Raw genomic sequence first — 20,146 nt, 5'->3', positions numbered from 1 at the left:
CTAATGAAGAATATCTACCACTGTTGTTAACAATGCCAAAGCTAATTGAAACTGCCATTTAGACCCAACTTTATGTGAAATCAGCCGAGCTTTTACATTGTTAAGTGTCGAACTGCACAAAATAGTTACTGCTATTAATATATTTTAAGTGGCATTACTGATAGTTGGTGGCTACAATAATAAAAATGGACGGGACTTTGATTAATATGAATACATTGCATGATGGAGACAGGATATAGAAAATTCAGGCTCACGAAACATAAAATATGAATGAATTTTGCAGGTGCTGGCAATTTCCCAGCTGTATGCTTATATACAGCACGGACAAGAAGGAAAGTAAGCCTTCTCACCACAGGTTGTAAATATATTCATAAATAATCAATTGAAGCATGAAAACACTAACATCCTCAGTTAAATCAAGTGTGGCGATAGGACCAATGTTTCATTGTATGTCCACAGTTGAATGTCAACTGATTTCATGGAACCTGGCAGTGTATCTGAATTGAATGCCCTTTGCATTTGAATTTCCATTAGGAATTCATGTATACCTGCAATACCCTCTATGACTATGAATTATTTTAACCTGTAGAAGCAAGGAACTGTAGATGCTGGTTTACAAAGAAGGACATAAAGTGCTGGAATAACTCAATGGATCAGGCATCATCCCTGGAGCACATGGACAAGTGACGTTTCGTGTCAGGATCCTTCTTTAGACTGGAAGACGACGTTTCAGGTAAGGAACCTTCAATCGCAAGAAGAGTCTCGACCCAAAATGTCACCTATCTATGTTCCTCAGGGATGTTGCCTGACCTACTGTGTTACTCCAGTACTTTGTGTATTTCTTTAGATCCACGGCTTATTACAACTTTACCTTCTAACACAAGCAATATTTCCTTAAAATATATAAAAGGACTCACCGTTGCATTTATTGTTCAGAGCTGTTATCACTAAGAAACCTGCTATCCATCACACATATGGACCTCCCCACCATCAAAGAGATTGATAGGAGGAGCTGTCTCAAATAGGCAGCCAGTATCATCAAAAGCCCACACCACCCTTGCCCACTCTCTCAGTTCACTCCTGCCATCTGTAAGAAGGTATAAGAATATGAAAACTGTGACCACCATATTCAAGAAAAGCTACTTCCCAACAACCATCACGTTCTAGAACACTACACTACACTAACCTCAACAATGAACTATGGACAGTCTTTGGTTTTACTAAAGACTATGATTTTGTTTTGCACCGATATTGGGGTTATTGATTTATTGAATTTTTGTTTATTATATATTATCAATGTGCATTTTGTTCACAAGCCTGTTACGCTGTTTCAAGAAAGGATTTTATTGCCAATTGCCTTTGTTCGGGAGGGGGAACAAAAGCAACGGAAAATTCCACCAAGGACAAGGTTTGGACAGCTGGAGGCAGCCCGGGACTGACAGATGCTGGTGGATGTGGACCAACGGCTTACGGTTCCATCAGAGATAGCCATCACCAACTTGAGGCCTGATCTTGTCCTCTGGTCGAACTCTCAGCGCATGGTGTATTTTGTGGAGCTCACAGTCCCTTGGGAGGATGCTGTGCAGGAAGCCTTCGAAAGAAAGAATCTGCGATATACAGAGCTTGCAGCGGAGGCAGAACAGCGCGGCTGGAGAGCAAAGATCTGCCGGGTAGAAGTTGGATGTCGAGGATTTGTGGCAACATCTACCGTAAGACTGATGAAGGACCTGGGGATCAGTGGACAAGCCCTACGCCAGGCTATCAAGGAAACATCACGGGTGGCATAGCCTGTGGCTCTGGCTGAAGAGGAAAGACCCTATCTAGTCTCCCAAATAAGCCGGCTAGGCAGATGCAGAGGGGGGTGGTTCTGGGACGCCAGAATGCACTGCTGAGCCTACTGGAGACGTTGTGGGTCCAATCAGCGAAACGTCGATGAAAGTAGGTGCCCACTTGATAACCCCAATGACGTGTCTGCCTAGCCTTTCTCAACATCGGAGAAGCATAGGTGAGTGTATAAGCCTCCCATCACCACCGGGAGCAAGTTGACATTTGGCACTTTGGATTTCTAACATCTTGTCCTGTGTATTTAGAAACATTCCATGGCTGGTACATATGGCAATTTAACATTCTTGACTCTTTACTCTTGTGCTTAGCTAAATATCGAAAAAATACGGATGCTGGATATTTTAGATAAAAAGAGAAAATTCTGGAAAGACTCAGCAGGTCACCAGCATCTTTGGGCAGTTACCATTTCATGTTGAGAAACTTTGTCAAATCTGAACACTGCAAAACGGCTGTGATTAGATCAGATCTGGATGAGAAGGAGGTCGGTGGTTAACAAAATCATCTGAAGATACCAAAGAGGTATGAATTGTTAGAAATATTGACAGAGTTAACAGAGCTGCAGGAAAAATAATCTCAGTGATGCTGCTGGATGCAGAGTAATTAGTCTTTCAAAACCATGAGATTAAGAGCACAATGTGTGAATTCAGCATGGAATTATGGCCCAAGAAGGGTCCCAACCCATAACGTTGCTTATTATGTCCGAAGAACGGTCCTGACCCGAAGCGTCAACTGTTAATGTTCTCCAGAGATGCTGCCTGACCCGCTGAGTTACTTATGCACGTGGTCTGTTCTGCCAGTTCGCTGATGATACCACTCTTGTTGGATAATTATCAGGTAACGGTGAGTCAGAGTAGAGGAGGGAGATTGATAATCTGAGTGAATGGTGCCAAAACCACAATTTTGCTCTCAGTGTTTGTGAGACCAAGGAGATGATTGTTGACTTTACGAAGGGAAAACCGAGAAGCAATGTGCTTGTCTTCTTTAGCGGGACAGTGATGGAGAGAATCAATAACCTCAAGATCCTGGGCACACACATCTCTGATGACCTCCGATTATCTGTCCTGGACCCAGCAATCAATGGTTCAATGGTTCAATGATGCTTTATTTGTCACATATGCAACTTCACTGTGAAATTCTTTTTGCATATATTACACATGCTGATGCCACCATTTTTGGTGCTCCTCTCCTAGCCCAGCCATCTTTGTGTCCCAGGGGCGCCTCCTGCAGGCAGGGCCGTTTTTACAGCATTATGGGCCCCCGGACAAAGCAGTGTACTGGGGCCCCTACCGTTACTCTCCCCCACCCCCCTTTCCCTACCAGCCCCCCCCTGTCGTGCCGGCGAAAAGCACTTACCGAAAAGCACTTAGCGATGGACTTAGGGTGCTACATTGTTGCGAAAAGCACTTACAGATCGCTGTGAGAAGCACTTAATGACCGAAAATGTTGCGAAAAAAGCACTTATTGAACCTACATTTTTAAAGTAGTATTTATTTATTGCAAGTCACTTAACATACACAGATCAGCATGGGGCCCCTATGCTCGTGGGCCCCTGGGCAAGTGCCCATCAGGCCCATGCATTAAGACGGCCCTGCCTGCAGGCAACCTTGAAGGCGCTGGAGGCATTACCCCAGTTCACCCTCCCATCGGCCCACTCCCAGCGCCCGAAGTCTCCAGCTCTCTCCCGGTTACGCTGTCCGACCTGCCTTTGGAGGGCCTGTTTCGAAGCTGTATCTCTCAACTAAACTAAAATCTTTATTCAAGGCAGTCAACTCTCCACTAACTACATTGTCTGGTACAATAATGTGTCACAAATCATATACATGTTAACTTGTTCTGATATGAGTACATGCACTGATATACATCTCAATATTCTTTACTTTAGACATACAGCGCAGAAACAGGCCCTTCGGCCCACCGAGTCTGTGCCGACCAGTAATCCCCGTACACTAGTACTATCTTGGGACAATTTACAATTTTACCAAAGCCAATTAACCTACAAACCTGTATATCGTTGGAGTGTAAGAGGAAACTGGAGCACCCGGAGAAAACCCAGGCAGTTACAGGGAGAACGTACAAATTCCATATAGACAGCACCCGGGTCTCTGGTGCTGTAAGGCAGCAACAACTCAAGCTTTTTGTGTCTATCTTCGGTTTAAACCAGCATCTGCAGTTCCTTCTTACACAACTCTGCCACTGTGCCACCCCTAAATCATTATAACGAATTTCAAGTGGAATATATAATGGACAGTTGCCATTCATTTTATATTCTTGTCATTTATTAAAATAATTCCTCCTAATGTCAGATGGGGCCAAAATGATAAATCATAGAAATAGCTCATTCAGCCTATTACTTGTGGATAACACATCACCAGCAAACATGTTCCTCTTAATTGTCCACGCTTAATTTTGCACTTAGGAAACCATATTGGACCAAAGATTAAAACACCATCACATTTATAATGAGAGCATGGTAAAATTGAAAAAAAAAACCCACAAACTCTGCCCTGAAATAAAAACAAGATATTGTAGATAACGAACATTGAAAATAAAGACAGGAAATAATGAAATAGTCAGCTAGTCAGAGAGCATATGTAGAAAAAAACAAGTTAACACCCTGAACTTTGTGGTTGATAGTAAAATGATAATGGGGAGAGAATGTGATCATGGTTCAGCTCACTGAGTTTCACCAAAACTGCCTGATCAGTTTAATACTGAACCAGCATTATGCAGCTTTGCAGTGGAAAGTGCAGTACGGAAATCATGACCAAAAATAGGCAAGAGCCCGCTTCGAAATAAATGTAATAGTGAATTGTAAATTACCAGTATATACATGAATAATTTAACAAGTGAAAGAAGTAAATGTAATGATCTCTAATTTATAATATTTTTTGATAATGTGAACATTGCAGGTTAGACCAGCATTCATTGCCCATCTATATTGGTGATACTGTGCATTCTTACTGTACTTTAGCAAAGGTACTACCAAAATGCTCTTAACTAGAAAGTTAGGGTCATAGGGATAGAGGTATACAGCACGGTAACAGGACCTTCAGCCCACCGACATACAGGGCTAGTCCCATTTGCCTGCATTTGACCCACATTCCTTCCTATCGATATATCTGTCCAAATGTCTTTTAAAAGTCGTAATTGTACCTGCATCCATAGCTTCTTCCGGGAACTCATTCCAGATACGGACTACACCGTGAGTGAAAACGCCGCTGCTGAAAACCTAAAATCTCTCTCCTCTTATCTTCAGACTGAAGAAGGGTTCCGACCCAAAATGTCACCTATTCGTTTTCTCCAGATGTGCTGCCTGACCCATGGAGTTGCTCCCGCACTTTGTGTCTATCTTTGGTATATACCAGCATATGAAGTTCCTGCTACAATTGGCTTATGAATTTACCTAGGCAAGCTACTTTCTCCTAATTTGAAGGAAAGTTTGTCAGTCAGTGTGTTGCTGTATGTGCTGCAGGTGACTGCACTGATGGGCTAGCTGTGCCTGGGTGTAAGCTGGGATAGCAATCGTCCTAAGTCTCAAGGGTGGCGTCACACTGACCTTGGACGTGTATTCCGTATACACTGGAATTTAGAAGGATGAGAGGAGATCTTATCGAAACGTATAAGATTATTAAGGGGTTGGACACGTTAGAGGCAGGAAACATGTTCCCAATGTTTGGGGGAGTCCAGAACAAGGGGCCACAGTTTAAGAATAAGGGGTAGGCCATTTAGAACTGAGATGAGGAAAAACTTTTTCAGTCAGAGAGTTGTGAATCTGTGGAATTCTCTGCCTCAGAAGGCAGTGGAGGCCAATTCTCTGAATGCATTCAAGAGAGAGCTGGATAGAGCTCTTAAGGATAGCAGAGTCAGGGGGTATTGGGAGAAGGCAGGAACGGGGTACTGATTGAGAATGATCAGCCATGATCACATTGAATGGCGGTGCTGGCTCGAAGGGCCGAATGGCCTCCTCCTGCACCTATTGTCTATTGTCTATTGACCCCAAACCATTTTCAAGGATGTAAAAGGGGTCTCCTCTTGGTCCCAATTTCCTTGCTGTGGTGAGTTAGGTATCAGCTCATGCTAAAGGCAGAATGGCTTCCAGCTATCCCAGTCATTCCTTGACATAGATTCACAGTTTAGCTTAGAGTTACGGCATGGAAAGAGGGTCTTTAACCCACCGAGTCCACGCCCACCAATGATCACCCACCAATGATACACTAGTTCTAGTCCTATACATTAGGGCCAATTTACAGAAGCTAATTAAGAAGCGTCACCCATTCGTTCTCTCCAGAGATGTTGCCAGGCCTGCTGTCCTAGTAGCTTCAGTTCACAAACCTGCACATATCTTTGCATATGTGGGATGAAATCAGAGGTATCCAGAGAAAACCCATACGGGTCACAGAGAGAACGTGCAAACTCCGCACACACAGCACCCGTAGTCAGGAGCGAACCTGGATCTCTGGAGTTACAAGGCAATGACTCTACTGCTGCGCCACTGGGCAGTAATGCTGTAAAAGCAAGCACTACGGACTAGTGATGTTAACACACAAGCACACTGTCCTACAAAGAGTGCAGAGAAAAGTGCTCTTCAAAGGAAGTAGGACAAACCTGGGGCTCCACTAGACTTCACGCCCTTAAAGGAAGAGTCAAGAGAGTGAAGAATGTTTTATTGTCAAATGTCCCAGATAGAACAATGAAATTCTTACATAAGAATATGTAAACATAGTACACTGTAAATAACATAATAAACGAGAAAAAAAGTTCAGTGTGTGTATACATGCACATACACACATATGCATATATAATCTAAATCTAAAATCTATAAGGAAAGGGGAACTCCGGGGATTGGGAAGTTGTCAGTAGTTTGCACCAGGTTTCACCTTGGTCCTGATACAGCAGAGGGAGGGCATGGCAAATTCTCTTCTATTTACTGTAGGAAATCTACCCACAGATGCCGCGGCCAGTTATCACTTCTCATTTCAAGGCTGAAGGGCAGGATCATTTACCAATTAATGTCTTTTATTCACAAAATGCTGGAGTAACTCAGCAGGTCAGGCAGCATCTCAGGAGAGAAGGAACGAGGTACGTTTCGGGTCGAGATCCTTCTTCGTCCATCTTCTCCCAATGAATGTCAATCATTTATTCATGCGTTCGCGACTTTGCGTTTTTGTTCAGTTGTTGGAGCTTCGGGTAAACCTCTTTGACAGTCAGGGAAAGTGGCTGCAAGTTTGTGGAAGGCGCCCGCTCCGACCACATTGTACCATTACAGCACTCAGGCGTCACACCACGGATGCTTTCTCGTCGCTTTCCGGAAATGTACACGAGGGAGGAAGCTCCGGATAACGTTGTACCTATTTCAGAGTTCAGCACCAAACATGTGCCATTCGCCATTATATAAAATCTAAAGCTCGCTCCTTGGATGCGAACCACACGGGCTACAATGTCCCTCCCCCGTGAGACAACAAAACATGCTTATGCCTTCTTACAAGACACACTACAACGCTCCTCAAATAAAGTCTAATTCCCAGTCGATGCAAACCAGAAATAAACCTGCCTGCGGAATATTGCAACATAGAAAGAAGCGGCGTAAAAGAGGTCTGGAGGAAGGAACTGCAGATACTGGTTTAAACCGAAGATAGACACAAATAGTAACTCAGCGGGCCAGACAGCTTCTCTAGAGAAAAAGAATAGACGTTTCGGGTCGAGACCCTTCTTCAGTAAAATAGGTCATTCAGTTTAGCGGGGAGTTTCCCATTTAGTCTCTCTAAACTATGATGTATCCGTTTTGCTGAGAAATCGTTCCGTTTTGATGATTTATCTCATTCGCTTTAAAAAAAATCCCCCTTCTCTCTGCTTTCAGCCAAACCATATTTTACTGATCACAACTCTAACTATTTTAAAAAAAAACATTCCATCTGCCTTAGGTCTGTGTTGTCTTCTGTACTAATCCTCCATCAGATCTCAAAGTAACACTCCAAGGACAACCCCAGCTGGATATGAACCTCATTCTTCAACAAGCTCCCTGGATCAGAAAGCCAGCGTGCCCGGGTCTAAAAAGGAGGGGGAACAGAAGTAGCGGATCCACCGAAATTCCTTGGATTCTGGATAGGGCGCGGAGGACGAGAAACACACATATATATGTCACTATTCAAGAAAGGAGGGTGACAGGAAGCAGCGAAATTAGGGCTACTTAGGAAACGCTGGAATCTATTTTTAAGCAGCTAATAGGAGATTTAGGAAAAATATCTGACATTTAAACAGTCATCGTTGTTTTATGAAAGAGAAATCGGGGTTGACACATTTGTAAGGGTCCTTAGAGAATGTAGCGAACTGGATGGATAAAGATGAAATCCGCAGCCTATTTGAATTCCCAGGTGGTGTTTGATAAACGGCCTCCACAGAAGGTTACTGCTTAATATAAAGACGGGGACAACATATTAGAATGGACAAGACATTAACTAATATAAAACAGAGAATTGGGATAAGTATATTATTTGCAGAGTGGCATTCAGTAACTACTGAGATGCAAAAGGATTTGTGTTGAGACCTCAATTATGTACAATCTGTATTATTGTCATGAATGAAGGAGCTGTGTATTTTAGTCAAAATGATATAAAGATTGTGAGAGGAAACAAAGAGCCGACAAATGGATAAAGAAAGATAGGTTCGGCGAGTGGTTAGGAAATTGGCAGATGGAGCATGGTGTGGGGAAGTGTGACATTGTCTACTTTTGAAAAAAAGAATGAAAAGCGAATATTAGTTAAATCTAGCTATATTAAACATAGAAACATAGAAAATAGGTGCAGGAGTAGGCCCTTCGGCCCTTCGAGCCTGCACCGCCATTCAATATGATCATGGCTGATCATCCAACTCAGTATCCCGTACCTGCCTTCTCTCCATACCCCCTGATCCCTTTAGCCACAAGGGCCACATCTAACTCGCTCGTAAATATAGCCAATGAACTGGCCTCAACTACCCTCTGTGGCAGAGAATTCCACAGATTCACCACTCTCTGTGTGATATATTACAACATATCATCAAGAAAGGGATCTGGGGGTCTCTGTACATGCAATACTAAACAGTTGCGTTGTTGGAAGGAACTGCAGATGCTGGTTTAAACCGAAGATAGACACAAAAGATGCTGGAGTAACTCAGCGGGACAGGCAGCATCTCTGGAGAGAAGGAATGGGTGACGCTTCAGGTCGAGACCCTTCTTCGGACTCACTGTTAAACAGTTGCGTGCAGACGCAGCAAGTAATTAGGATGGTTGATAGAATGGTGGCCTTCATTGTAAGGGCTACCCAGTATAAAACTAGCCACGTTTTGATGCAGCTTAACGGTGTGTTGGTGAGACTGGAAACAGAATACTGTTACCTAAAATTTGGAAAATCCAATGTTTTTTTTACGAGTGTCTTCCTTTAGTTGGCCAAGTCACTGGAATTATCTTCCTCGCAGTGGTGTGGAATTGAAATTAATGAACGTATTCACGTTAGAGATTGACAGAGGGTTGAACTACACTGGACCAAAATAGAATGGGGAGCGGGCGGGAAAGTGGTGTTGAAAGAGGAAGACTTGTGGGCGGGGCGGTCTGGTCGAAACCTACTCTTGATTCTAATGCCCTCCAGCTCTTTTATTGTAGTAAGTCTCTCCAGGACAGGGAGCTGCGGGACCCTGGTATTTTTAAACGAGCAATAGGACAGAACGTTTGAAGTAAATGAAGTAAAAACAAGTAGAATATTGTAAACGCTCTTCGTGCCTGAGCCTGAGCCTGAGCCCAGCAGGGCTGATTCAGCGGATGGGGAAGTATATTTTCGTTCCTATTTGTAAATGTCAAGTGATGTTCTGCTTTTCAGACAACTTGAAAGGGAACCCATGAGCAATTGCAATAGTCGAACTAACGGGAAGTATCACGACGAATGGAAGTTCTTCCTTTCTGGGGAACTCACGAAATATTCCGCTACACACTCGGGCTGTGATGCGGAACGTTAAGACAGCCAAGTCAAAGATCCTCTCCACATGCTTCAGACGTCACCCATTCCTTCTCTCCAGAGATGCTGCCTGTCCCGCTGAGTTACTCCAGCTTCTAGTGTCTATCTTTGCTTTAAGTCTCACCAGCTATATACCAGATACCACGACCCCCCCCCCCCCCCCCGGAAAGACCTGGCTTCTCGCTGTTCAGAAATAAAAGCAAAAAAACGAAACAAACTGCTGGAGGAATGGGCAGACAGCTTTTCGAGTCGGGACCCTTCTTCAGGCTGCAGGGTCGGCCCACAGAGGCTGCCTGACTTACTGAGTTCCTCCAGCACTTTGGTTCTTGCTCAAAGATTCCAGCGCCTGCCTTCACGAAAAAAAGCCCGCCTTTTTCATCACATATATTTCCTTGACAAACCGAATTCTAGATTTATTGCACGATTTATCAAACTGCATTCATAAAAGTACACATTGAAATGACATATGGTTAAAAAAAAAAACCCACAGCGTCTAGCTATTTTTCTAAAAGGCTACATTGAGACGACCGAGTTGCAGTTTTCCAGTGAAAAGCAATAATTAAATTCACAATCTATCATTGCAACAAGACTGTGGTCAGATTTTATACACGTTAGACATTACACAATACAATTAAACATTGGGACAGATTTCAAGATAGCCTTAAAAGGTTAAAACGTTTACCTTTGAGGAGTGGAGAGACTTCGATTCGGGACCCCTTTTGATAGTTGTGAAACACGTGGCGAAATGATGTGTGTATTTCTCTGGACCAGCCTCCACTGGATGAAAGAAGCGAGATTCCAATTAGAGATGTTGGTGGGGCAGGTTATTCTTGCGTGGTGCTGTTAGGCTTTATGGACGAATAACAGCCTTCCGTCGTTTTTCAAGATACTTTATACAGCTGCCTCGGCTGCACTCACGATAGCACCCTCTTTCAATGGCAAATCGCTCATCAGAATGCGCAGCACCTGACGAGGCCACCACAAAGTGACTGAGGTTTCCTGGCGTTGTTTAACTCTGAGAAGAGTGAGGCAAAATGGAAAAACGAACCGTGGTCTATCTGAATATAACCAATGGGATAAATGCGGTTGAGGGAAATTATTTTAGTTGAGGAAATCAAGTGGAACAGTCGGAAGTAGAGCTAAGTAATAGTAAAGGGGTGGAGTAATATTGATCACAGTTCAAAGGTCACGTGTACCATTTAAGGTACAGTGAAACTCGATTTACCAAACAGTCATACCAGAAAAAGCAACAAGACACACACACAACTACATAAAAGTTTACATAAACATCCACCACAACGGATTCGCCACATTCCTCACTGGGATGGAAGGCAATATCGTCTAATCTTCGTCACTCTTTATTCTCCCACGGTCGGGGCAGTCGAACCATCCACAGTTGGGACGATCGAAGCTCCCGCAGCCGGCGATCGAAGCCCCCGCATCAGGGCGATCGTAGCTCCCGTGATCGGGGCGGTCGAAGTTCCTGCGGTTGGAGCTCCCAAAGTCGGTCCCTAACCAAGGGACCACCAGCTCCACGATGTTAAGTCCTCAGGCTCCTGCGGTTGAACCTCCGAGGTCGATCCCTCAATGGCAAGAGGCGGTTGGACCTCTGAGGTCGATCCCTCAATGTTAGGCTGCAGTGTGGACGGAGATATGATACGGAAAAAAATCACATCTCCGTCGAGGTAAGATTTTTTTTTAAAGTTTCCCCCACCCCACACATAATACAAAGCTAGAGAACACTAAAACATACATTTAACACATACTATAAAACATCAAACAAGGAAAAGAATGAGACAGACTGTTGGCGAGCCAGTGGTTCTACATGGTCTTCCAGCCATCTTGGTAAAGTAGTGTATAAGATAAATCAGGAAATTAATGGTGCATGTAACAATGGGTGTACAGTAATAATGGAGTACTTTAATAGTGTAAAAATAGTGGAGTACTTTAATTACATATGTGTTGAGCAAACTGGCAGTAGTACTATGGAGGTTGAATCCAAGGACTGCATCAGAGATAAGTTCAGAAGTCCCAGGAGCAGAATTAGGCCATTCGGCCCATCGAGCGTACTCTGCCATTCATTCATGGCTGATCTATCTTTCTCTCTCAACCCCATTCTCTTGTCTTCTCCTCATAACCTTTGACACCCTTTCTAAGCAAGAACCTGACAACCTCCGCTTTAAAATACCCAATGCTTCCACAGCCATCTGCAGCAATGAATTCCCCAGATTCACCACCCTCTGGTTAAAGAAATTCATCACCTCCTTTCTAAAGGTACGCCCTTTTATTCTGAGGCTGTGCCCTCTGGTCCTAGACTCTCCCACTAGAGATCACTTTTCGAAACATGGGATAAGAGCAGCAGTGTTCACCCCGAGAGATTGCTCTACCATTGGGCAGATCAAAGGCGATCCTCGGTTTCATTACCATATTCATGCTCTCTCCCTATATCCTGTGATGTATTTTGCATCTAGAAATCTATACAACTCCTTCTTAAATATGTTCAGCAACTTGATCTTCACCGCTTCCATAGTAGAGAGTTCCACTGGTTCACTAACCAGTGGATGATGATGGCTGCCATGGTGTACTGCTCCTTGCTGTTCTGTCTGGGTTTGTTCGTTTGTGTCGTCTGTGAAAATCCCCCAAAGATCACTTTCATGAGAGAGGTACTCATTAACATAAGATACTTGGTACCTCCAAACATTGTTCCGGATTTCTCTCACTCGCTGGATTATTTGGACCTGCTCGTCGGCGGGGCTGTGACTGTGTTCAAGGTCTTGAGACGGAGGAGGACCCGGGGGAAGCTCTCTGGAGCACTCGCCCGACTCCGGCGACGAGGATTACGCACACCGCTCCCGAGTACACTCCTCGCAAATCTACGTTCTCTCAACAACAAAGTGGACGGACTACAACTCCTCTGCCAAACAAACAAGGACTTCTCTCGAGCCGCTGCCCCGTGCTTCACCGAGACCTGGTTGTGTGAGTCGACCCCGGACAATGCGCTGCAACTGGCTGGCTTTTATCTACACCGCGGACAGCGAACCGAAAGCCGCGGGGAAATAAAGAGGCAGTGGAATATGCTTCGACACTAACCAGGGCTAGTGCAGAGACATCACTGGACTGCCTAACCTCTGTTCTCCTAATCGAGATTCTTTTTTATTGATTGCAAACCCTTTTATTCTCTGAGGGAATTTACCTCTTTTATTCTCGCTGGAGTTTACATCCCCCCCCCCCCCCCCCAAGCCTGCGTACGTGAGGCGCAAACGCAACTTGCTGACCAGGTAATGAGAGTATAGAGTGACTTCCCAGACTCCATGGTCATTGTTTTGGGGAATTTTAACAAGGCTAACCTCAGCCGAGAGCTTCCAAAATACAGACATCACGTTACCTGCCCCACCAGAGGGTAGAGAACACTCGATCATTACTATACTACAATCAGGAATGCATATCGCTCTGTTCCCCATGCGGCTGTGGGACTCTCTGATCATTGTTTAGTTCACCTTATTCTGACCCACAGGCAGAAACTAAAATCTGCTAAACTTGTGGTCAGAACAATGAAACAGTGGACAAGCGAGGGCATTGAAAACCTACAGTCCTGCTTTGACTGCACTGATTGGAATGTGTTCGGGGAAGCAACCATAAGCCTCGATGAATATACAGACACTGTGACATCATATGTCAGCTTTTGTGAGGACAGTTGCATTCCCACTAGGACCCGGATCAGGTTCAACAACAACAAACCCTGGTTCACAGCAGAACTCAGACAGCTCTGTCAGTCTAAAGATGAGGCCTACAGGAGCGAGGATGCAGACCTCTACAGGCAGGCCAAGTACAAGCTGAGAAGAGGAATCTGAGCTGCCAAGGAAAGGTACTCTGAGAAGCTGAGGAGCAAGTTCTCAGCTAATGACTCTTCTTCAGTGTGGAAGGGCTTGCAAGAAATCACCATCTACAAGAGGAAAACCCCCCGCTCCTTGGACAATCGTCAGCTGACCAATGACCTGAACAAGTTTTACAGCAGGTTCGATAGACTGAAACGTAACCCCGGTCCCATCCCCCCCCCCCTCTCTCCCCCACCCACTCCTCCCCAATGACCACTTCACACCAACTTACAGCCTGACTCCAGTCTGCAAAGACTGGACCCTTCCCCACCCACTCCTCCCCAATCACCACTTCACACCCACTTACAGTCTGACTCCAGTCTGCGAAGACTGGGCCCTCGTCCACTACCCACCCCCTCACTGCTGCCCAACATCAGTCTGGCCACTTCTCCATCACTAACAATAACAATTGAGGAGGTGGAGAGGCTATTCAGAAGACAGAAAAGTCGGAAATCTCCAGGACCGTACAATGTTTCCCCCTCTACCCTCAAGCTCTGTGCCGAACAACTGGCACCAGTCTACACAGACATTTTCAATCAGTCCTCTGCAAACCTGCACTGTCCCTGCCTGCTTCAAAGTCTCCACTATTGTACCCGTACCCAAAAAGCCAAGGATCACTGGTCTTAATGACTACAGGCCTGTCGCACTGACCTCTGTAGTCATGAAGACCTTTCAAAGACTTGCGCTGGCCCAGCTGAAAAACATCACAAACTCCCTGCTGGACCCTCTGCAGTTTGCATACCGGGCAAATAGATCAGTGGATGATGCAGTCAACCTAGGCCTGCACTTCATCCCCCAGCACCTAGACCGCCAGGGGACCTATGCAATGATTTTGTTTGTGGATTTTAGCTCTGCATTCAACCTCATTGTGCCAGAGCTACTCCACTCCAAACTCTCCCAGTTGACTGTGCCTGAACCCCTCTGTCAGTGGATCACCAACTTCCTGACAGACAGGAAGCAGCATGTGAGGCTGGGAAAGCACATCTCGGACCCGCAGACCCTCAGCATAGGAGCACCGCAAGGCTGCGTACTCTCCCCTCTCCTTTACTCTCGCTACAGCAATGACTGCACCTCCACAGACTCCTCTGTCAAGCTCCTCAAGTTTGCAGATGATGCAACCCTGATTGGACTGACCCAGCATGGGGTGGAATCTGCCTACAGACAGGAAGTGACACAGCTGGCGTCCTGGTGCCATCGCAACAACCTGGAGCTCAATGCTCTTAAGACGTTCGAATTGATTGTAGGAGATCTCCCCCTCCCCTTCCCCCACTCACCATCAACAACACCACAGTCACATCTGTGGAGTCATTTAAGTTCCTTGGAACCATCATCTCCAGGGACTTTAAATGGGGGGGCAACCATCGACTCCACAGTCACAAAGCCCAACAGAGGACTTCCTGCAGCTGAGAAAACACAATCTGCCACAGGCAATCATGGTCCAATTTTATACTGCCATCATAGAGTCTGTCCTCACCTTCTCCATCATGGTCTGGTTTGGCTCAGCCACCACGCACAACATCCGGAGGCTGCAACGAATCGTTCGATCAGCTGAGAAGGTTGTTGGCTGCAACCATCCCCCCATCGACGAACTGTACACGGCAAGGGCCAGGAAGAGAGCGGGCAAGATCATCTCTGACCCCTCTCACCCACAAACTCTTTGAAGCACTTCCCTCTGGAAGGCGACTCGGGACTGTCAAAGCAGCCACAGCCAGACATAAAAACAGCTTTTTTTTCCATGAGCAGTAGCTCTACTCAACAGCCAAAAGCATTTAGCCTCCTTGTGCTCTGGTATTTTATTTCATTCTTCACATGTTTAAATTGTAATGTTTTATTTTGAATTGCCTACTATATATCGTGTTGTTACTGGTGAGCAAAGCACCAAGGCAAATACCTTGTATGTATACATATTTGGCTAATAAAATTTATTCAATTCATTATCCACTAATTTCATCAGTGATAAGAGCAGAATTAGGCCATTCTCCTGTGTTCTCCTCGAACCCGTACAAATCACAAATCTATCTCTGCCTTAAAAATATCCATTGACTTGGCCTCCACAGTTTTCTGTGGCAATGTATTCCACAGATTCATCAACCTCTGACTGAAATAATTACTCCTCATCTCCTTCCTAAAGGAGTGTTCTTTAATTCTGAGGCTATGACCGCTGGTCTGGGACTCCCATGCTCTTTTACAGCGATTCATGCAGATCCCAGATGGTGGCTTTTAATATCTCTTGGACATTCTTTAAACAAATACTAATTTCTTTTAGTTCCTCTTTTTCTTTAGCCAATTCCACAGCATTTCTGGGAAGTTATCCGTATCTATTTCTGCGAAGGCAGATTTGGAGTATTTATATAAATGTTTTGCCATTTTGCTTCCTATTATAAATCCTCCTGATTTTGACTGTAAGGAACCAACATTTTTCATCACTAATCTTTTTTCTCTTCCTTTTACACACTTGTAAAAGCTTTTACAAATCATTTTTTATGTTCCTTGCAAGCTTACTATGACACCCTTGCAATGATACTTTATTGTCAGGTGTACTTTGTTTGTGTATACAATCCGGTAAAATCATACAGCAGACGTTACCTAGGCTGAACACAAAGTTTCGCCACATATCTGGCGCCGCTATAAGTTTCAAAAGTTCTTAGCACAGGTGTATCGTCTCGCAGGTCTGCCACCGCTCGTGGTTGCAGGCAGCCCGTCGGGCCCCTCTTTGTTCTTGCCCCCCCCCACTGCTGGGTCCCTCTTTGTTTTCGGCAGCCTGTCTGGTTGCTTTTTGTGGCCCCCCCGGCTGTGTCTTCCTTTGTTCTTGGCGTTCCCCCCACCAGGTCCCTCTCTGTTCTCGGCGGGGTCCATCTGCTGGGTTGTTCTCAGGTCTGACAGGTTGCTCAGGGTGGCCCCCGGCTTGGTCCCTCTTTGCTCTTGGCGGCCTGCCCACCGATTGTTCCCGGCAGTCCATTCGCCGTTCTGCTCCGTGGCGCATCCCGAGAATCTTCTGTCGCTGCGTGGCACATCCTGGGCCGTGTACACCTTTATTCTCATAATCAAATACCTGGCTCTTTTGTGCTAAATTTAAATTGCCCCCGATCATCAGGCATACTATTTTTTTCTCGCAACTTTGTGTGCCTCTTATCTATATACTAAAACTCTCGTTTGTTATCTTGTTTGTGACTGAACTTCAACCAAAACGTTGAATAGAGCAACAATTTAGGCCCACCTTACTCACCATTGTCACTTTGGTGATAATGCAAGTAGCTTTATTGAAATCAGTGTTATATTTTAAAACTTATTCACATTTTTAAGTTTAAAAGGAGGGGAGGAGGAGGGGAGGAGGGAGGGAGGGGGGGGGGAAGGGGGGAGTGGGGGAGAAGGGAGAGGGGAGGGGGGGTTGAGGAGAGAGGGGGGGGAGGATAGGGTGCTGCACCAATGCAGGAGAGGTTTGGGCCCAACGGGTCCACTTGATCTAGTAGTATCTATAACTCTACTTTATAAGCCAGGGAAAGTGGTCCTGTCAAGGGGGTTAGAGTGGTGTTAAATAAACCTCATAACATTACTAGAAAATTTTGTAAATCTGAAAATTGAGAAATATCTGAATTCATCAAAGGACAATAAAAGCGCCGATAATGAAAGGGAAAAAAGAATCCACAAAAAGGCTACGAAGAAACATTAAAAAATAATGTAGGAATTATGTATATGTGTAAAATGGAAGTCATAGAGTCTTAGAATCATAGAGTCATACAGCATGGAAACAGGCCCCTTGGCCCAACTTGCCTATGCTGACCAAGATGCCCTATCTACATGAGTCCCATCTGCCTGCGTTTGGCCCATATCCCTCTAAATCTTTCCAATCTATGTACCGGTCGAAATGTCTTTAAAATGTTTTATAATATCTGCCACAGCTACCCCCTCTGGCAGCTCATTCCATATACCCACCAGATTGTGTGAAAAAGTTGCCCCTCAGATTCTTAATAAATGTCTCACCTAAAATCCATGTCCTCTGGTTCTTGATTCCCCAACTCTAGGTAAAAGACGTTGGAGTTGGCCCATCTATTCCCTTCATGATCTTATATGCCTCTATAAGATGACTCCAATAAGATCACTTCCTGCGCTCCAAGGCATAATGTTTTAACCTGCCCAACTTCTCCTCACGGCCTGGCAATATCCTCGTCAATCTTCTCTACACTCTTCCCGTCTGAACAACATTGTTTCTTTATCAGGGTGATCAGAAGGAACTGCTGGAGGACCAATTAAAAGATATTTCAGTCGATATGTGGATGACATACCAGCCACACAAAACAAGCATGCATGTACAACAAGCAGATAAAGGCAAATGGTGTGCTAGCCTTCACAGCAAGAGGATATGAATATAAGAGGAAGGATATTTTGCCATAATTATACAGGCTCTGTGAGACCACATTAGCAGCATAATGTGCAGTTTTGTCTTTGTTAACTAAAAGAGAATATCTCCCTCCAGAGCAAGAGTGCTATGAAATTTCACAAACCGATTCCTGGGATGAGAATCTAACAGGCTCTGTATTCATGCGAGCTTAGCGGAATGAGATGCAAGTTAAATAAACAATACAAAAAGAAGGGGGGGATATTTCCCTTGGCTGAGGGGGTCTAACACAAGGGGTCAAATGACAAGAGGTTAACCTGTGAGATTAGGAAACATTTCTTCACTCGGAGGATAGATCCAAAAAAGCTGGAGTAACTCAGCGGGTCAGGCAGCATCTCTGAAGAAAAGGTAGGTGACTTTTCCAGTCGGAACCTTCCTTCAGACTGAAAGATAGAGGTGGTTGTGGTGGAGAAGCTATTGAGAAAAGGCCACAACAAATCACGACTGGCAATAGATGACCTCAGGAAGTGTGGAGTCCATAATGGCCCATTGTTGGCTAGAGAAGATGCGCTCGCAAAAAGGATACAAGGGCATGAACAGTGGAACTAATAGGAAGACATGGGCGGGGGGTGGTGGAGGAAAGGGAATGCAAGTTACTTGAAACGGGAGAAATCAACATTCATATCGCTGGGTTGTAAGCTGCCCAGGAAAAACATGAGGTGCTGTTCCTCCAATTAGTGTGTGGCCGCACTCTGACAGTAGAGCAGGCCCAGGACATCAAGGTCAGTATGGGAATGGAAAGGGGAGTTAAAATGTTTGGCAATCAGAAGAGCACGTAGGCCAAAGCGGTCTGAGCACATGTTCAGTGAAAGTTTGCATTAGGAACTTCACAAGGCTTTTTTGCACTCATGTTGATATTTTAAAAAAATGACCTTGCATTTATTGTATTACCTGTGAGTAGTGTGTTTACAGACTTGTAAGAACTCGTAAGTATTTCATAGTTCTGTTCTTGATACATATGACCATTAAACAATGTTGACTTGACTCTTGAATCAGAGCCGCAGAAGAGACCAAGTGGCAATGTTGTAAAGCAACACACATATAAGACTTCTAGATGCAGAGGGCATCAAGTGGTCTGGGGGAAAGAGCTGGAATACTCTGTTGCGACAGATGATCAACTGTGGCAAGGTGGACTTGTGCCGGTGGATGTGGTGTACCTCGACTGTCAGAAAGCCTTCGACAAGGTCCCACATAGGAGATTGGTGGGCAAAATTAGAGCACATGGTATTGGAGGTAGGGTACTGACATGGATAGAAAGTTGGTTGACAGACAGAAAGCAAAGAGTGGGGATAAATGGGTCCCTTTCAGAATGGCAGGCAGTGACTAGTGGGGTACCGCAAGGCTCGGTGTTGGGACCGCAGCTATTTACAATATACATCAATGAAGGGATTAAAAGTACCATTAGCAAATTTGCCGATGATACAAAGCTAGGTGGCAGTGTGAACTGTGAGGAAGATGCTATGAGGTTGCAGGGTGGCTTGGACAGGTTGTGTGAGTGGGCGGATGCATGGCAGATGCAGTTTAATGTAGATAAGTGTGAGGTTATCCACTTTGGTGGTAAGAATAGGAAGGCAGATTATTATTTGAATGGTGTCAAGTTTGGAAAAGGGGACGTACAACATGATCTGGGTGTCTTAGTGCATCAGTCACTGAAAGGAAGCATGCAGGTACAGCAGGCAGTGAAGAAAGCCAATGGAATGTTGGCCTTCATAACAAGAGGAGTTGAGTATAGGAGCAAAGAGGTCCTTCTGCAGTTGTACAGGGCCCTAGTGAGACCGCACCTGGAGTAGTGTGTGCAGTTTTGGTCACCAAATTTGAGGAAGGATATTCTTGCTATTGAGGGCGTGCAGCGTAGGTTTACTAGGTTAATTCCCGGAATGGCGGGACTGTCATATGTTGAAAGACTGGAGCGACTAGGTTTGTATACACTGGAATTTAGAAGGATGAGAGGGGATCTTATCGAAACGTATAAGATTATTAAGGGGTTGGACATGTTAGAGGCAGGAAACATGTTCCCAATGTTGGGGGAGTCCAGAACCAGGGGC

At 44.9% G+C, this 20,146-nt stretch overlaps 1 protein-coding gene across 1 annotated transcript in view; it reads right to left on the bottom strand.

Annotated features, from left to right (window-relative positions):
- Window positions 1–10,752, bottom strand: part of LOC144603425 (sodium-coupled neutral amino acid symporter 1-like) — a 45,127-nt gene extending 34,375 nt beyond the window's left edge. Inside the window, exon 1 of the mRNA XM_078416623.1 lies at window positions 10,513–10,752. The gene's annotated coding sequence lies outside the window, so the exon portion shown is untranslated. The remainder of the gene's footprint in view (window positions 1–10,512) is intronic.
- Window positions 10,753–20,146: the final 9,394 nt, after the last annotated feature.

This window comes from Rhinoraja longicauda, chromosome 20 (genome assembly GCF_053455715.1).
Source record: "Rhinoraja longicauda isolate Sanriku21f chromosome 20, sRhiLon1.1, whole genome shotgun sequence".
Lineage (NCBI taxonomy): Eukaryota > Metazoa > Chordata > Chondrichthyes > Rajiformes > Arhynchobatidae > Rhinoraja > Rhinoraja longicauda.
The sequence above is the reverse complement of the archived record's forward strand: the minus strand, read 5'-3'. Positions and strand labels throughout refer to the sequence as shown.